Source organism: Anas platyrhynchos, chromosome 22 (assembly GCF_047663525.1).
Source record: "Anas platyrhynchos isolate ZD024472 breed Pekin duck chromosome 22, IASCAAS_PekinDuck_T2T, whole genome shotgun sequence".
Classification (NCBI taxonomy): domain Eukaryota; kingdom Metazoa; phylum Chordata; class Aves; order Anseriformes; family Anatidae; genus Anas; species Anas platyrhynchos.
The window spans coordinates 2,427,424-2,444,604 of NC_092608.1; the positions used below are offsets into that span (position 1 = coordinate 2,427,424).

A 17,181-nucleotide genomic window follows, 5' to 3' on the forward strand; every position below is an offset into this window, starting at 1 on the left:
GAGCCACCCCCGGGGTTGCTGCGGCGAGGCCGAGCCCCACAGACCCCAGAGGGGTCCCCCAAGGGCCGGGGGTCGCAGCGGGGCGCCCCGGGGCCGGGCGCTTTTTGTGCTCCCCCCACCTCGCCTCAGGCGCTCCGGGGCCTTGCCCGGCCCTGCCCGTCCCCCCCGCTCCGCCTTCTCCTTCTTCTTTTAAATCACTTCCATCCGCTCCTCCCATTGGTCCCATCCTCCTGGCGGGTCACGGGGCGCGGCTCCTCCTCCAATCGGCGCGCCGGATACTGGCAGGCGGCGGCTCCGGCCTGGCTGCGTTGCTGGGTGCCCGCTCGCTGCGTGCTCCGTGTGTGTGTGTGTGGTGTGTGTGAGGGCAGGGAGGAGGCAGCGCCCGGCCGCTGCGCCCCACAGCCCCCGGCCCCGCTCCTTCCCCTCCCCGCCGCCGCCGCCATGCCCCTGAGCCGCCGCTGAGGCACCGCCAGGGGATCTCCGCCGCCAGGCAGCCCGAGGGGAGCCGCTCCCCGCCGCCGCTTTGTCCCGGCTGCCAGAACGGAGCCGCCGCGGATGCTGTGAGCGCCGCCGAGGTACGGGGAGGGGGGAGCCTGAGGGAAACGGGGAGGGGTGTGGGGGGGGAGAGGCCCTTCCCGCCCTGCTCGGCCGCGATATGTCGCGACAAGCCCTCAGGGGAGCCCCCCGGGGAGCGGGGAGGGGGATGGTGGGGCTGTAAAGCCGGGGGTTGAGGGGGGAAAAAAGGGCAAAAAGCCGCTTTTTGCCCTTTTTTTTTAAATTATTATTCGCTCCCCGCACGCTGAGGCCGTGTTTTGGTTCCCCAGCCGGGGGAGGGAGGGCGCTGGGAGAGGGCTTCGGCTGGGGAAGGAGGGCAGGGGACACAAAGGAAGCGGCCGGGGGGGGTCGGAGCGGGGCACCCCCACCCCCTCCCAGCACCCCCCCGGCCGTGGGGAGCCCCCTTTTCCCTTCATTTTTTCCCCCCTCATTTCTCAAGCGTGAGAGGAGACGTGGTGGGAGGCAGGCAGCGGTCGAGGTTTCGCCGCCGAGCCCGGCTGCTGAAGAAATCCGCCGGGAAGCAAACAATGTGATTCATTGTTGGGGCGCCCGGCCCCTCGGACTTTTTATTTTTCGCACGCTGGCTGCAGTTATTTTTGATTTGCCCACTTCTTCCGCGGAGTTTTTGCTGGAAGCGGGCGATGTGCTCGGGGGTGAGGAGCTGGGGATATTTTTGTGCAGTCAGCGGGCTACGGTCTGGTGTCTGTTTACTCCTGAGTTTCATTGACCGGTTTCTGAAATCAAAGGTGTTATTTTGCCTGCGCGGGGGTGGGAGTGAAACGAGAAGCCTCATCCAGCAGACCTTAATGCCAGAATTCAGTAAGAATTACGGCTCTCTCGGACCAAACCTGGAGTGGCACAATTCCCGTAGTATGCCCCCTTCTTCGATGCAAATTTTTAACCGGATAAAAACAAACACTGGGTCAAAAGGAGTGCGTGTTGTAAAAGGCAGGTGCCAAATATTCAGATGAATGGGTGATGTGTGGTGGTTTCTGTAGCCCTGGTATTACCAGGCAAACATTTGTTTTGTGTACGCTGCTCCCTTAGAACTGAGAAATCCATGGTGGCTGAGGGGTGGCAGCGTCTCTGTGATAATAAAAGCACTTCTGGTAAATGCATCTTACGTTGCCTTTCCTCCCTGAGCCCGTCCTGGAAAATTAAGAATTGGGGCTGGATTCGGTGGCCTGGTTTGGATGAGTGGTGATTGGGGAGATTTGCCTTGTTGGTTGATGAGGTCTGGAGGGGAGAGAGGGAGGTGGATGCACACAATGCCCAGGCTCGGGAGCTCATTGTTCTTTGCCGTATACTCTGCTGTGTTTGGGACTCTGCTCTCACGAAAGCACGACCTCTTTTTCCTTGGGCAGTGAGAGGCAGGGAACGGGAAGCATTTTCTACCTTTCCTCCTTCTCCGGAGTGGCCTTTCGGTAACCTTGCAGAAAGCCAAAATAGTAAATTAGAAGCTAAAGGATGCCAAAACATTCTGTATGTTCTTCCCTCCTCCCCTCCCAGCGCTGGCTCGGCTTCTTTCTCTGTAAGTGAGCGTATAAAGAAAGAGGGAGCACATGAGGTGAGACTCTGAAGCGCACTCTTTTGAACCCCTCTCAACTTTCTTTCATGTTCTGCCTTCTCCCCCTACCCTCGGTGAAAACCCTGGCTAGCCTGCAATAAAAATCCCTCCTCGTCAGGTTTGTGTATTGGCTTTGGGATGTTTGGTCTGGGGGCACGTGTAGAGGGAAACTGCTGCCAAGGGAGAAGGCGTTAGAGAAATGCATTGGGGTGATGAAAGTAAAAGGAAGCATACAGAGCCTGGAAGGTGATTTCGGTGTAGATAGTTTCCTTTCTTGATGATCCTGTAATGGTTTTTGTTTTTACAGCAGCATCTGTAAAAACAAAACCAATTACGGTGTGTACTGAAGCTGTGAAAAGCGACTGCTGCGTGGGGGCTGGAGCTGCTCCGCAGATCGCGTTATCGAGGTGCGGTGAAGCCTCCCCTGGCTTCCTGATAACTCCAACTGGCCGATGATATCGAGATACGCAGAATAGGGAAAGAAATAGCATCTGGGTGTGAGGAATAGATGCCGGTGGGTTAGAGCCCTTGGAAAAAGTGTATTGAGAGTAGACAGCAGTGACTGTCGTAGTTTAATGGAGCATTGACTGAATCATGAGGCTTCGAAGTTGTTTCGGACTCTTTAGCAGGCTTTGCTGTCTGGCTGGAGTAAACAGCTCCTTTCTTCTGCTTCCCTACCCAAATAAAGCGTGCTGATTGCCCCTGGATTGAGGGCACTTTTTTTTATTGTTCTACCACTCACATAGCTTTGGTTGTGGCTACAGCATGATTGTAGGTCATTGTCTGCGCAGATGCTATGACTTGAGCTCACTGAGAGGTCCAGGGGCATACTTGTGTTGCCTCTCTGGCTTTATGATGCCTTTGGCATGTGGATTTATGCTCTGGAGCGACCGAGAGGGGGATAACTCTCCGTCTGGACAAAGCCCTTGATAGCCCTATGCGAAATGGCTTGTTTCTCAGGCAGAAAAGGTGAGTGGGGCTGGGAGAGACGGACCTGCCTTAAGCAGTAATTATGTAGCTGGGTTAAAAAATTGTGATTTCTGTGAATCTGGGAGTTCGTTTTACTGTAGTGGGTTTTTTTGTATGCATGCAGAAGTCTGTCTGGCGGAGTTGTGGGTAGAGGCTCTGTGCTGCCGCAGCACAGGGCTGATAATCAACAACAGTCACGGTTGTGAAGAGCTGTGCTCTGTGCAGTTCTTGATGCTGATTGCAGCTTAGGTGAGAAAAATGATATTCCGCTGTTGCTGTTTTACTAATCGCCGTTTTAAATAACGTGCTATTTGTCAACTTACTGTCACAGCCACAAAATGCAGCTCTCTGTCCTAGCCGTGCTGGGTGGTTGGTGTGCCCATAAAGAAGTTATTTTACTTTTGGGAGTGGGAGGGGAGAAAATTGTGCCAGGAGCATCCAGAATTTTGCAAGCCCGTGTTACTGGCTGTGTAATAGCACAGCACAACCCGTGTTATCTTCTCAGCAGAGCTGTTCATACATTAAGATTGCCTGAGGGTAGCTTTGATTTCATTACCTGCCATATTTTAGGACACTGTAAGCTCCAGTGACACGCTGTGCTCCGTGGTGTTGGCATGTGAATGCGGTGCTGGACTTGTAGTTAACTTCTAATTTATAAGAAATAAGGGTGATTGGGAAACATTTAGTTAGGATGTTGTACTGACATGGGTGAGCAACTACACATGTTAAAAACAAAACAAAACCAGTTCCCTAACTTTGTGATGTCCATTTTTATTTATTTATTAGGCGGGTGGCCTGGTTAGGCAAGCTATTTTTAAGTTTCAGCTATTTTTCAGTCTGATTCTGCTATGGAAATGTATGGTAATTGTTTCAGTTGCATGAAATCCACACAAATCATCTTCCTTGACTTAAAAGGGGTAAGTGGTATCTGACGGCAGCTGAAATTTAAATCAATAGGCTTAAAAGAAGGCATGTATAAATCAAAACAAAACATCAACACCAAACTATCTTGTAACTCAAACAGAGCACACACAGTTCGTCTGAGATCTGTTTGTTTAGCATGTCTGTGTGTGTTCAGAGCTGCTCGAAAGGAGCCTTGTGTCCCACTAATGTTGTTGTGTTGCACCAGGGCAATAGGAAAGTACGTGGGGCTGGTGCAGAAGGCATCACGAGGAGGTCTGCTCGTCTGCTTGTGGTTACCCGGGCTTTGGAGATGGTGTTGCTAGGAAGGAAATCAAGCCCCTTGGTGGAGCGATGGGAGGCGTTGGGGAGCAGGAGCCACAACGCAGTATTGTGCTCTTTATGTTGGGCTGCCAGCAGCATTTTACACAAGCTTTTATAACGCTGGTAGCTGTGCCCAACTGCTCTTTTCAGAGGGCCTGATGTATGAACAAAGGAGCAAACAAGATATGAATACTGCGCTGGCTCCTTTTGATTTCAGAGTCTACTGAGGCAGAGAATTGCTGTAAGTGACTGAAAAAACAAACAGATTGAAATATTAGCTGACTATTCCCATTTCAATAGTTTTTTTTTTTTTTTAATACAAATGTCTGTGTAGTTAGTTCACTGAGCATCCAGAATAGTGCGCTGACCTGGGGAAAAGTGAAACTAGCGTGGGTACAAACATCAGTTTTCTCTCTGTGCCTAACGGGGGGACAGTGATGGCCCTTTTTGGGGGGGATTCTTAGAATTGTGTGCATGAAATGCACCGTGTCAGAGCTGGTGGTGCTTCTCTGAAATGCATGCGTAAAGGATTGTATGTATAAAGGATTTTTGGCACCTTAAATCTGATAGAAGTGCAGCTCTGAAAATGCAGAGCAACATAAGTAGTGCATGCGTTTGTTAGATTCAAAAGTGGATTTTACAAGAGAGTTACTGAAAACCAGGTAATTCTGTGAACATGTATGGTGTCTTTTGTTCCTACAGAGCATGAATGAGAGAGGTTAGTTAACTGCTGGAAAATTGAAGGTAAATGGAGGAAAATTAGGGCTTGTTAATTCTGAGGTCTTGGTTACTGTATTATACTTGAATATATTTTAAAAAATCTGTTACTGTGGTGTTACTTATCCCTGATACTGAATCAGTTTCGGCCTGTTTCAACTATGTAGCGAGATTTCTTTCCCAATTGGGGCTGTGATGTGGTGTTTTCTAGCGCATGCAATGAAGGTTGCAGTGTAAATTTATTTCCCTGACCGGCCGTGCTAATGATGCTGATGTCCTGGTAATTCTTCTTAGGAGGCAGAGCTTGCACGTCCCGAGGCTTGCCCCCTCCATCACCAGTTTGTTCTTCTCTCTCCCCGTCTTTTGTAACAGCTGAAGGGACAAACAGCCTTGATGTGCCATGTGCTGAGTAGTGAAGCTTAAAATGCCGGGTTCAGTCTGGGCCGTGCCTTAGCGGAGATGTAATTAGAGATATTTTTTTTTTCCCCTATCAATTTGCTGGTTTGCACAAAACTTTGAGGAATGTCGGTTATTGCTGGGATGGCTGTCATGGCAGGCTTGGTTGAAATTCATCATGTACGAAAGTTACTTGCATGGAATGAAAGGATAAGGGCTTGAGGAGGGGGAGGAAATGAGGGGATTATGGAGTTTTTTTCCTCCAAGAAACCAGGTTAAAGAAAGAGAAAGGAAGTTGTCACCTTGTGCTCATAAATATTTCTGTCTGTGGCAGTTGCTCGTTTGCGCTCATCTTTTCTGGTAGTCAACCATTTTGGGTTAAAACAGCCGAGTTCTTGGGCACTTTGGCCCGTTTTCCTGCAGATGGAAGTATTCCTAGTGAGCAGCTGGTCTGGGAGCAGGTATCGTACAAGTGTTGATTGAGATACATGGGGGAACATTCATGTTATATTATGCTAAAAAATAATCAAAGTGTTAAGGAGCAGAATTTCTTAGTAGTGAGAAATCACGGTTAAAATCTGAGAGAAGCAAGCTTTTGTTTGGTTTGACGTGGCTCTGGGTGTGTTTTTATACCAACTCTCCAACAAATGACTTATTGTGAGCCTGATTCAACTGAGGGGACAGAAAAATGTAGAGTTGCTGGCTCCTGTTTGATCTGGGATATCTGGTAAGCGATATTTATTAAATTCTTAAGCAGATATTCTGCACTGAGCTCTTAATCCTACCGTCAGGTTTCTGTATGTGGTGTCCTGGCAGTCCAAATGTGTGTAGGGGAATGGATGGAGGGAATATCTGCCTGAGGGGGCTGTTGATGATGCACACTGTGCGTTTAACCTGTATCTATTTGTGCCCCCAACCTGGTAAGGGCTCATTAAGGAATAAGTCGCAGTGGAACTTAATGAATGTTAGCAGCTCTACAGCAAGCATTGGCTCCTAATGGCAGCATCCGAGAGGTGCCATTTATCTTTTTCTGAAGGACAGGTAACTTCAGGCAGCCCTGTTTACTCCTTTCCTTCAGTAAATGGCTCTGGGCACTTAGCACAGAGTGGCTGTGACCCGAGGGACCTCGTCTGTGCCTTCATGCCTTGAGTCAGCAGTCTGTGTCATACTGCTCACACGTAACCACCTACGTGCTGTGTGAATTGCCACATTATCTTGTTTTGGTTGGGATCCTAACAAAAGACGATCGTAGTTTTGGCAATAGAAGCTCTGGAGAAGCGAAGTCTTAAGTTCTTTAAGTGAGAACCTGTTCAAAGCGTGCGTAGGCTGCGGGAGAGCTGCGATGTGTTGTGGCTGGTAACCTCGTAGTGCTGGAACCACTGCTGGAGGCGGTGAGGCAGAGCTGTGATGCCAGAGATCGGTCACTTCTGTGCCGCCTGTGAAATCACTGCGGTCTAGCAGGAGCTTGTAAGGCTGCATATACCCTATTTTAAACCTGAATACTTCTGATAGCTACGTGGCTGTGTCGCAATATAAAGTGGGGTGAGCTGGGTTAGGGAATTCTGGTGTGGTGGAATAGGCAATTGAACCAGTCTGATGGTCCCTGTAAGAAGCTCAGTGTTCTAGGCAACCGGTTTATTCCCCAGTTTGAAAAGGGATGGCAAGTGCATTTAGTAATTACAGGATGTTGAGGTGTCAGATTTGTGCTGGATGTCAAAATTAGTAAATATTTAGGAATTTTGAATCTTCAAAAAAAAAAAAACCCACTATATGTGTGACATTAACCTGCTAACACCAGCAACTGCGAGGGACTGGAATACATGGTGTCTTTGTGAAAACACCTCTTTATTTCTTCCTTGATTTAGGAATCTTCATCCATTCACGCATGTTAACATGAGAAATGGCATGAATGTGAAAGAAGAAAGCAACAGCACCTCATAGAACATAAAAGTGCCAGAAGGGCTGTGTTTCTTCAAGACATCCTGCCCCACGAAAAAGAAGATCCTGGAGCACACGCAGTTAGGACCTTCAGCTTTGCTTAGGATTCAGGAAGAGCAGTGGGCATGTGAGGATGTTCTGCAGAGCAAATGTTTCACAGTGATAGCGTGGATGTTGTTCTCCCACACCTCTGACTAAAGAGTGGCTTAGAGCTTGGGGAGCTTGGAGTCGAACTGAACTGCTTTTCTGTTAAGCTTTTCTGCTGTGTGTGGGGTTTTCTTGTTTGTTTGAAATAATGGTGCTCATCTGTTCTTTGGAAGGTTCTCCCCCACAACGATGGCTTAACCTGTTTCTTGCAATTCTTCCCGTGTTGCTTTATAATTCTTCTGTTGATTTTCTGTCTATGGTAGCCTTAAAGCAGATACTTCACTCCTTGTTCAGGTGCATCGGCTTCACTGGGATCATAATTTAATGTAATTTACCACTTTAGCATGAACTTCTGTTTCATAGGAGAACTTAGAAGGGTGAAGTTGCTTAAAATTGACCTGGGTAAAGCTCAATACCTGACAAGATTCTGCAAAAGAAAGCTTTGCCTCTCTCCTTATTATTGGTTTGTTTTAAAATGGTTCTTAAGGTGAACAAAACACACCTGACAGTAGTTCAGCTACCAACTCTTCTGGTACATATCTCTGGGTCAGAATGATACATCTTGGGTAAAAATGGATGCAGTGCCTCCATTAGAGATCTTCTAATGAGGTCGGCGCAGGAAACTTAAACACTTAATCCTCATTTTTACAAACTGGGAACGAGATGCAGAAATCTAATTTATGTCTCCAAGGTCATTCATTTTCACTTCACAAAGCTTAATAGACCTGTCTTTGACCACTGAATTATGGTGCTTGCCCTCTAACACGAACCTTTAAGATGAGAAACTTTACCCAATAAAAGATGAACTTAAAGGTACCTGTACTCCTGAAGGTTTCTGAAAGTCGAGTGCCTAGCTAGTAAGTGCCATCAGGATAAAACAGTTTACCGTAGGGCTGTTTGGAGCCATGCTTTTAATTTCTGATATGTTTTGTTTCTTAAGACTCCAGCTACAGATTTATTATCACACACAAGTTTATTTGATGTTACTGGGAACAAAATCCAAATGGTCAAGTGTTTAGTGAAGTAAAAGCCAATTTTTTTGATGACTTGCTGTGATCTGACCCTGGTGTCTGTGGTTAATCAAGGTAATCTTCTCCCTTCTTGTTCTTCAGAGCAGTTTCCATGGTAAATTTTATATTCTCTGATTGATTCAACTGAACCCTGTGCAGAAGCTCTGGAAGGCTTTCAGATGATGACAGTAGAGACAGGGTTTATGGCTGATCTCGTGTTGGCTGGCCAAAGCTGGAGTAGGATATTGTTCAGAGGTTAAGCTCTAAATCAAAGGGATTGAGAGAAAAGGACGCAATGTGGATAACCCACTGAAGGAAGAAGTGTGGGTGGAGTGTGGTAATGTAAGTGTTTCTCCTAAGCCGCAGAGGAAAATAAAACAGCATAAGGTCTGAATAAAGGGAATATAGATTTGGGGCTTTTGTTTGTATGCAGTGTCATGGTGTAAGGGAGATTTTGCAACGCATGCTTCTGGATGATGGTCTGAATAATGTTGGGATTACAAGAGGCTTGGTCAACTGCTGCCATATGCAGAAAGAGAAGTTAGGCAGCATCCAGGTCCTCTTCTGACCTGCTGAAATGTTTGTGGCTGCTGTTCAAATGCTTTCATCAAAGCTTTGAGGCCGTGTAGTAGTGCAGGAGGTGATAAGCTGGTGGTGCAGGTAGCCTAGTAGTAGCAAATCAACTTTTTAATGGTAGGAATGCCCAGGGAGGAGCTAGAACCATCAGTGATGTTTTGCTGCATGCCTAATGCCCATTAGAAATGGGTATGGTTTGCAATATATGGTTTTATGGCTTTTATTCTTTCATAATTATGCCAATTTCCCTGCTGTGGACTTGAGGATTCTAGCTGCTGTTAGTGTTTTTTGGCTTTTAGTGTGGGTGTTGGAGTACACACGCTCCTCTTCCGTGAGTCCGAGTCGTTGCTACCTTCGGTGGCTGGCGTCGTTACGTGCAGCTCTGTGAGCAGCATATCTGCTTGTTTTTCTGCTTGGAAAAAGTCATTTGATTCTTATTTCCTGCTTCTCCTCGTGTTGAATAGGCTTAGGCTTTTATTGTTGGATTTTATTGTCTAACGGCATGCCTCTCTTTCCACGTCTGTAATATACGAAACAAATGGAACTGGCTCCACTTGTGCTCGCATTGTATGTCGCTGCTCTCCACGCAGGCTTACTGCAATTCATGGGAGCCCTGTTCTTTCCTAATTATTCATCAAATAACTACTTGCATAGCTTTTTGTCCCAAAGTACAAGTTTAGGAAGTATTATGTGGAAGGTAATTACTTTAGTGTATGTATAGTGAAGCCTTCCGAGTCCTGATAAATTATATTCACGTTTTTCCTTGCTGGGATTTTTCTGAGGCCCTAGTACACGTGTTGGAAATAGAAAGAAAGGCTGGGAGGGCTTGTTAATGAATGAGGCCTCTTGTTTGTAACATCCTGTTGGAAATTTAACGTGTTTCCTGTATTAAATTCCACAGATATTTTAATAAGGTCACATATTTAATTCCTGGAGATGGTAAATGGCCATGCTGCAAGTAGACAGCGAGAGAGGCTGGGAAGATTGCACGTCGTTAATCCACAGCAAGGATTTAGGTGGTGTTGGTATTGCAGTGTTTGGGTTGTGCTCCTGGCACTTCGAATAACATGTTGCATGACCTTGAGCTCAACTCATGGTGATTGTTATTTTCTGCTTCTGAAATAGGTGTGATGATACACTGTCAGTGTTACCAGGAGCTTTTAGAGATGCTGAGCAGTAGAAAAAGGCTTGGTATTTCAGAAACAAAAAAATCTGTGCTGTGGCAAACCCTTAGCTTTCTGCCTATAGCATGTAGTTTTTTTTCAGGACTAGAAAGCTTTGAAATGATGAAATACATGGAGAGTTACATTTTCTTGCATTTGTTGCATCTCGGTGCATCATTGTTACCTACTGCTACTTGTCTGTTTCAAGGCAGTGGAGGATCTCCTGATAACAGCAGCTGTGGAAAGCACCTGGTTCTCTCTTCTAGAAGGGGAGTTATTCTCACTGGTTTATGAATGACTGTTCTGCTAGCTGCCAGATCTTAATTGTTTTAAAATTTCTAGCTGAGGCTCTCAGAAGTGTTTTATACCACAAATCTTTTCCTGATCAAGTTGGCATTTAAAATAAGCTTTGTATGGATTACTGTAACTTCTTCCTCCCTGGCTTATTTATTTGGGTTTTTAGCAGAAAATACAGGCCTTGATGCTTTGTAAGAGCAGGATGTCTCTCAGGTATTACTAATGGGGAGCTCCTCTCCTTCGTTTCCCTCTTGTTGCTAATTGACTCTTTGCTTGTTTGGAATCAATACTGGAAATACGTTCAGAGTAACATTTCCTCCACCTCCTTCAAGCTAATAAAATTGGGGTTTTGCTTTCAGGTGTACAGAGGTGGAGATATAAATGTTGGATGAGTTTTCTGGGATGGGAAGAGGTGAAGTCACCCATTAGTAAGCTAAGGAAAGCCAGAGGTTGTTCCCTACGTACGCGTTTGCTTTTGATGGAAATGTTTTTTCGAAACAAGTTTAGTAGGAAGGCAAACTCGATCTCATTTAAATGTGGTTCTTTAAAATCAGTGTGTGGTTCAGTGGGTGTGTGGAAGAGCCTGAAATTCTCATTCTCCAGCCCCTTTTGGTGGGGAAGGTGAAGAGGAGGGAAGGGCTCCAGAGAAGAGACTGGAGAAGACGAGATGCTTGCAGTGCAGAAAACAGATCCCTCTGTGATCTGGGCAGCTTTCTGCCTGAGGTGTGGCTGGGTGTGTGGTCTCGAGCTCGTGTAGCCTTTTTTTCCTGGTCTGTGCTTAGGAGAAGAGGTGGTGGTTGTGATGAGCTGGTGACAACTAAACACGAAATGTTCATAAGGCATCAGGTTTTATTTTAGTAATCAATTACAAAGATGCTTGTGTGAGGGGAGAGGGTTTATTTCTTTCCCTTATTTTCTGAAAGTATTAGGCATGTGTAGGCATGAGCTGTTGAACGTGGTTTTTCTCTGCTAGTGTCCACTGAAAGAAAAGGAAGTTGATGTTCATTGTAGTTGTGTTCCATACTATGACAATACAGAATGACACCAGACTTGAAAAGATGCCTTAAACCTACCACTTGGCTGTGGCAGCAGAGCCCTTAGTTTCCTTTTGTACTTGGACTTGGTCTGATGCTTTCCTGTCTAAACTTTATGCCATAACTGAAGAGCTGTGTGGTTCCATTTAAAATTACCTTTTTTTTCTCTGCTGTGCCTGGCTTCTATGTCTTAGCTGTACTTTTTTTCTGTGCTTGCTTTTCAGTGATTTTTTTTTGCGGAGGGTGGAGGGTTATTGGCTTTTATTTGCTTTCTCTCTGTTTGCTTTGTTCCAGAAGACTTTATGAAACTTCAGGGTTTTCCTGTAACTTTCAGTTCCATTTAGGGTTGTTACTTTGCAACCCTTGTCGCCGTGTATTGCTCATACAAGATCTGAAGGTTCTGAGAGCTTCCTAGTTGGTTGTGTAATAGTAGGAGAAGGACCACTGAAAGTCATCCTCGTTGATGCATTTCAGTATAGCTTGTTGCCCATTAAAATTATCTCCCTTGGAATCTTGTTTTTAGCTGCTCCATTCTTGACATGCTTTAAAAAAAAAAGGTAAGGATTTGAATGGCAGCAAGGGTTGAAGATAATTGATAAGGCAGTGTGTTGTCTTTGTCCTCATTGTACCTTTGGTACTGGCTGCAGTCCATTTCAAAACTGTCTCGTAAGAAATCATCACAAAATCTTAATCTCAAATATGTCAAATTATGTCATTGAGGAAAACAATATTTAACCGATCAGCTTGGCAGAGCCCCCTGATGTTTGATACTCTGCTCTTTGCTTTCTTCTCTACTGATGAAAATCTAGCAGTAGAAGGCTTTGGCTCTGGACTTTTTTTAAAAGCCTTAACAGAAAGGTTTCCACGAAAGCATCAGTATTTACCCTGAACATGTGGTAGGGTCTGGACACATGGGGCTCTTTGTACCAGTAAAACCTTGTCCTACACCCCCACTCCTGTATGTGTTTTGCATCTGAAATGCTTTACCCTGTAAGAATTACGCAGGGCAAGGAGAGTTGATCAACAAATGCTGGAGCTGGGAAGAGCCTGAGGACTGAGCTGAGGCACCTGAACATCTTACGGACCAGCTGTCGAGAGGCCTTGGGGGAAGGACTGCTTCCTCCCCTCCAGTGGCTGTGCTCAGGCAAACACCTTCATATAAAAGGTATTTGAAATTGAGAAAGTAATGGGTTTCTGCGAAAAGACCTCTCTGGGTAGTGTCACTTACACGTCCCTTTGAGATTGTTGCCCGCTCCATTCCTTGATGCTAACAATTCTCAGGATCATCAGTTCCTGCCTGCTGAAATGGGACTTCAGGGGCCAGTCATCCATAGCACAGTCTGATTCCTGGAGCCGTGGAAAAATGTCTTCTGTTTCAAAGGGCTGCAGATGCTAAAAGTGTTTGTCAGAAAGAGCTTGCAGAGCGTGGCATGTGGCTGATATGCTTGCTCTACTGATTTGATTACCTATGAATTTGGACTGTAGATAAATTGGCTGTCAGGGTGGGCTGTAAGTGCTGTCTCTATAGCACAGTACAATTATATATATATATATTTTTTTTTTAAACCACTGGTATCAAAACAAACCTCTGCTTCTCTGGGGACCGAACGTTGCAGAAGCTTGTACTGGAGGTTTTCACATTAGTGTGAAACTGCTTAGAGATAAGGGTGTGCAAAATGTCTGACATTAGGGGGTAGCACTGGGTAATGAAATGCAGCAAATCATTTAAGAGGAGTGATAGCTGAGAAGGGCTATTGCGGTGCAACGTGTAAAGAACTTCCTACCAGCTACAGCACCCCTCTCGATCCCTTCAGGAGCTGTGTACCCATCCCAGTTACACTTGTCTGCTATCATTTGTTGACTATATTCCTGAAAAGGCAAAGCCTTTCAATAAGCTTTGCTTTTTTTGACAGCACTGGTGCCCACATTTCTCTGTATTGGTAACTTGTGTCTGAAACTTGATGATCTTGTGTAGGAGGGGAAAAATATTTGCTATGCATTTAATTCTCAGTGAAATGTCACAGATGAAACATACTTGAAAAAGTCTGCGTTAGATCACAAGGTTTAATTTTGCTAGCTTGTGTACATACACTTTTTTTCTTCAGCATGGGATTTCTCGCTGTTTTCTCAGTGTGAAAAGAGCCCATGCAGTGCCTTTCGTCACGGCACAGTCTAATCCAAAAGGAGGGTGGATGAGAAACTTGGTGGTTTGGGCAGTGTGCTTCTCAACAGGAATGTCACTGCTCACCTGCCCTTGACGTTATTCTCTGTGTTAGCTTTATTCAATATAGATATTTTTACGTTTGTGTTCAGGGGTATTTCTGTTGTGATTTTGAATAACGAAGAAGCTAAGAATTAGCTGAATTATCTGAGGTGAGAAATTATATTGGGTTTGGGATTCAGTTGGGTGCCTCTTGGGTGCCAGTGAGAGGCTGGGATGCTAGCACCACGTAAAACGCTAGGCTGAAATCTTGGCTTGATTTTGCCTTCTTCTAAACCCAGTTTGAACTGCAGGGATGATTACTAGGGGAGCGCTGTGTATTTATGGAAAAGAACCAACACTTCAACAATACCGTATGGACCTGTCTTCTGATCAGGTTTTTAATGTAAAAAGAGCTCCCCTTGAATTACAGGGCTCTGGTTAAACGATTGCATGAGGTATGTTTAAAAATAGTAAATGCATTTTATGTCTGGTCAAATAAGGTTCTTGGCATTCAAAACTCAAATGAAATCTATGCTGACTTGGGTCTGACAGCTCAAATTCTATGTTTCTTGGGAAGGAAAATTGCTTTCTCCCCTCCCCCTGTTAATTCCATGGTGGCCTGTAACAATGAATAATCTGGTAGTGGATTTTCCTTAAAAGACTGGGATCTATAACTCTGTAAGCGGGCTTCAATTCAGCAATTTAAAAATAGTTTCTCTAGTGCTCAAGTTAAGGCAGATGATAATTTGTGGAAACTAATTTTTCAGTGTGAAATGGTCTGTTGAATGCTTCTTTAACGCGTTTCTGTGCACTTCAGTTTGCCAGATTAACAGAGCTATTAATAATAGCTGCTCTTGCCTTTTCAGCATGAAAGAGTTGGTAAGCATGGAGCTATATGTAGTTTGTATTTTTAATTAAACTTGTACTGGGATTATCTTGTATTACCAGTTACCTTCGAGAAGATTATGTTCATAAAAGGTTCATCAGTGGTTAAGTGGAAGAGATTAAAGTGATTGTTGGCATGTTAGTCGAATTATTTGTTGCCTACGCAGCATTTGTTCTTAGCTTTAATTTGCCAGTAATGGCAGACGAGTAAAATGCAAGCGTCTGAATTTTAAGTCTACTGTAGCTGAGAAAAGAGAGCTGTGTTTTGGAGTGATCATTTATTTCATTTTTTTATGTGATGTTTAGAAAAATTGAGGGGGAAAAACATGCTCATTTTTGGTGTTTCAGTACAATTGCTTTGTAGTGATAGTCTTAATGGCGTGATCAGGAAAGTATTTTATTAAAGAATAGGAAACCTTGCCCTGCTTAAAGCATGGAGGGCACAAATGGTCATAAAGAACTAATGAGCATGTTCTGGAGAAGATTGCTTCAATTATAGCGGGCTTGTAAATCCTTGCTGCTTGGGTCAGTCAATATGGGGAAGGCAGAAGGAATCCTGTGCTTGGATAATGTGTTGAGATAGGATGCTTAGTAGGATTGTACGCATCTAGATCTGTTTAGTATTAACTGTGAAATGCGTTGCGGCAGTAATAATGAATGCAGTGGGTGCCTCTGCTGTTATCAAAACGCATTAACAAGTTTTGCTGTGCTTGAATGCCTTTCATTGTTACGGTTTCTGGTTCATCCTAAAGCAGTGGAAGTAAATGGCATCCATTCTGTGCCGATATAAACAGCTCCTAGATGCTAGACAAACAGGGATGTTAGTGTGAGTAAACATCTGTTTAGCTTTTAATAATGAATACCAGGCAAGCTGTAGGACTTCTAGCTACAGTTGCATGTTTTTAGCTACAACAAGGGGAAAAAAAATAGGGGAGATGATCTAGCAAAGTTTTATAGCCTCTGATTACTCACATATATAAAGGTCATGTATGGGATGAATCTTTGTGTCAAACAAGTTGTTAATGGCTATCAAAATCAGGTTCCTCTGCGTTCTGTGATGCTGCAGAAATGCATTGCACTGTTCTGCTCTGTGTATCTTAACTCAAAATAGGCTTTTTTTTGTTTTAGAACTTCCCTTGTAGCTCTCTGGGTTTGTGTGGGCAAAGCCGGAACCGACTGCGTGGATAGATCAGAGTCGGTGCCTCAGTGCTCGTGCCAGCAGTGTGAGTTGCTAGCTGTAGGCCTGCTGCTTCAAAATGATGATGATTCTGAAACTGGACATCAGCACTAACTCTTCCACGTGCTAATGAACTTATTTCAAATTTGGAGATATTTACAATGATTAGGAATTCTGATATTAATCAGTATGAGGCTGCCAAAAGTGTATTCTGTTAGCAGTACGTCCAGTTCAATTTCATCTGATTTCCCCTCTGCCCCGTTATGGTGGCTGCAGCTTGTTGTCAGCTCAACCACGTGCCCATCTGACTGAATTCAGAGACTGCTGGTTTGTGCTGTGACCATATCTAGAGGCTGTGTATTGAGTGAGATGTGTGTGGCCTTACTTTGGAAATGTCATAAGGCAGTGATCGTTCATAGTCTCCTGCTCTAAACTGTGAAAACACAATTCCTGTCTGTTTAAAAAACAAAAGCCCTCAAAACCCAGGCTTTTGCTACAGAACTTCTGGTGAATGTGTCACCGTGTTTAGAACCATAACTTTTTTCCTTGTTCTTACAGCTGGGATCTATATATATGTATCCACATGCTAGCTAGTCACCACGTGGTGGCAATTTCCTCTGTAGAGGAATTTGTGTGGATGGAAAATGTGAACTTTCTTTACTCAAACATGAAGACCGCAAGTGTGTTTTAACTTAGGCGTATCGATTGTATTGATCGTTCCGTTTTCCAAATGGAACAAGTTTGAGAAGAGGCATACATCAGAAGGGGATATAAAAAATTAGCATCGGCTGTCTTTTGACTTGAGTATATCATGAATTTCCAGCCTGTAAAATGTTGAATGTGATTTTTCAATTATAAAGGTTTAGCAAGGCTTAGAGATTATTTTCTGAGATTCTGGAATACGTACTATATTTAATACATAATGCAAAAGGAAAAGCTGTTTTCTTAATGTAGGAACATGAAAATGGAAGCGGCTGCAACATTATGCCGCCCTGATGCAGTGCCGATGCTAAACTTTTAGCAGCAGATTAAAAATTGATACCTCTCCCTATTCTTCATCCTCCAGTACACTCTTAAAACTTCTGCAGTTTTGAAAAAGTTCTTATAGAACTGTTCAAGCTTCCATACATACATATTTTTGTGTGTAGATTTTTATGGATTATTAAGAGTTTGTGGTTTAGGTAGGGGAAAAATGCGTGAGCGGTTTTTCTTCTATAAATGGGTGAGTCTGTGAGCAAGAGAACTGTGCAAGTCCGGAGGCTCAAATGAAATCTTTGATAAGGAGCGTGATGTCCCTTGGCTGCAGCAAAACCATACCTAGGA

General features: G+C 44.6%; 1 protein-coding gene across 3 annotated transcripts in view; it reads left to right on the plus strand.

The window, feature by feature from the left end:
* The first annotated feature begins 292 nt into the window (after positions 1 to 292).
* The window catches only part of RERE (arginine-glutamic acid dipeptide repeats), a 222,513-nt gene continuing 205,624 nt past the window's right edge, over positions 293 to 17,181 (plus strand). Inside the window, exon 1 of one of the 3 annotated variants that reach the window (XM_072026842.1) lies at positions 293 to 575. The gene's annotated coding sequence lies outside the window, so the exon portion shown is untranslated. The remainder of the gene's footprint in view (positions 576 to 17,181) is intronic. The other 2 variants (XM_027443353.3, XM_027443354.3) reach the window with 2 other exon arrangements.